Here is a 2,309-nt window from a genome sequence, read left to right as displayed (position 1 = left end):
GTAGAGATTTTTAGAACTTTGGAACTTTTCCCTACCCGGAGTGGAAGAGAAGAAAGGATCGTCAAAGCCTCATTTATGTCGGTATGTTTCCATGTATTCTTGTTACGTCAGCTTGAGCAATTTATTGTCGGGAGATTTTTGTTATCGATTCGCGATATACTAGATTTGTCGGACTCTGTATTCTTGTGTCTCATCTTTATCTTGGGAGTACTGTATCCTCCCAAGTATATTAAAGAAATATTGTTATAGTATTCAATGGTTGTCTTGTCTAGTCCCTATTGAGTCCAGTGGATTCCCCTTAATAAGCGTTGTTTCCACCAAGCACGCTTGTTATAAATTTATCCCCTGGTTGAGCACTTATATTTTATCGTGTTGATTCATTCACACGATATTTGTACCCCCACAATTTGGCGTCCACGACAGGATCCACTGTTCTCAGCAGACAAAGACAGCTATCCAATATGGCTACCAACGGTGATCGTGACCTGGTGGGATCCATCTTCACTCCTCAAACCGTCACAAATTCACTGGAAACCCAATCTCTCGCCGCCCCTGTGGTGACCGGTTTTCTGGGAATGATATCGACCTTTTCAAACTTACCAAATGACACAGTTGACATTTATCAGTTCTTCCAAATCTTGGATAATGTTGCAATCTTGGCCCAATGGTCGGAGCGAGTCAAGATAGCTGTGTTACCAGCGAAGTTAAGAGCGGGACCTTTGGCTATGTTCTTTAATTTACAAACATGTTTCCCACATTCATTCGAGGAAATTAAGAAAAAGAGTTTCGACAAATCAAGGTTAAATGAGAAAACAGCCTTGGATGAGATGCTGTCGATCTCCCAGCACCGTGATGAAAGTGTATGTGATTATACGATACGGATGAAGACCTTACTCGCTAGAGCATCCGAAAAGAGTAGTTGTTTAGAATCCATCCGTGACGAGATCATTATGGATCGGTTCATAAGAGGTATGAGATCATCTATTAAACTAGCAGTTCTCCGGGCCAAATCGAGCAATTTAGAAGAAGCTATAACAATAGCCGAGCACATGGAACAAACTGAACTTGCTTGCAAGCCCAGGGGGAATCATAACCTTATTATTAATGAGGCCGCATGCGAAGATGCCGAGAGAGGACCTTCAGATTTATGTTCTATCTCGACCGAGAAGAAAGAGATGACGGATATATTAACCAAATTGGGAGAACTCAGCTCATCCATGGCTGAGCTGACCTCTGCCTTCCAAGAACGTACAAGGTCAATAGATCACCGTAAGAAATGTTTTATATGCGGGGATCCAACCCACTTTGCGAGAAATTGCCCGAACCGAAGGCAGGACCGTTTAAACTGATGAGGAGTCAGGCTAGAGGCCGGTAGCACGACTCCAAGGAACATTTTAATCTGGCCAATACTATTACGTTTACAAAAAGGGGTTTGCCTATGGTGAAGGGGTCTATTGTGGACGAGACAGTGTTTTGCTTGGTAGACTCAGGTGCTGAGAAGTCGATTATTAACTACGAAACGGCCACCAAACTAACCAGAAAAGGCCACTTCTCCTTATCAGACCATGAAATCAACATACGGGGCATAACTGGTCACTCGACTAAATGCAGTAAAGTATTAGAGGTCCCATTCATCGATGGTAGTGATGTCGAGGGAACGGTTAGGTTTACCTGCATGCCACTTCCTAATAACCTCGAATACCAGATAATTCTTGGTATGGATTTCATCGCCTCGAACCCACGGATTTTGCATAATATAAGGAGCATCCTTGAAGTTGCAGACGGGACAGAATCGAACAGAGAGAGTAGTATAGAATTCTCAAACGTGGGCCACATGACGGACACCATCTGTGGACTTCCAGATTTATCACATTTAAGCGATGACGTTCGCGTAATCGTCAAGGAAGTGCTCACGGAACATACGGGGTCATTCGCAAATCGTATTGAAGATCTGACGGGCACGACTAAGTTCACCCACAAGCCGGAATTCCTGTCTAGCCTTCCCATCAACATTAGACAGTACCGAATCCCTCATGTTTACCTCCCACAATTGAAAGAGATGATCGACTCCTTTATAAAGGCAGGGATCTTAGAAGAAAGTTTGTCCGAGTGGAATTCCCCCGTGCACCTAGTGCGGAAGGAATCCGGTGAACTGAGGATGACTCTGGACCTGAGGAGAATTAATGATATCACCAAATTCCAGGAATTCCCCCTGAATAGAGTGGACGACATCTTGTCACAACTCCACGGAAATAAATTTTTTTCGGTTTTAGACCTAAAATCCGGATACTATCAGATTCCGCTAGAAA

The sequence above is a fragment of the Centruroides sculpturatus genome, unplaced genomic scaffold (assembly GCF_000671375.1).
Source record: "Centruroides sculpturatus isolate CEXI.00-Female unplaced genomic scaffold, Cexi_2.0 scaffold307, whole genome shotgun sequence".
Lineage (NCBI taxonomy): Eukaryota > Metazoa > Arthropoda > Arachnida > Scorpiones > Buthidae > Centruroides > Centruroides sculpturatus.
The sequence above is the reverse complement of the archived record's forward strand: the minus strand, read 5'-3'. Positions refer to the sequence as shown.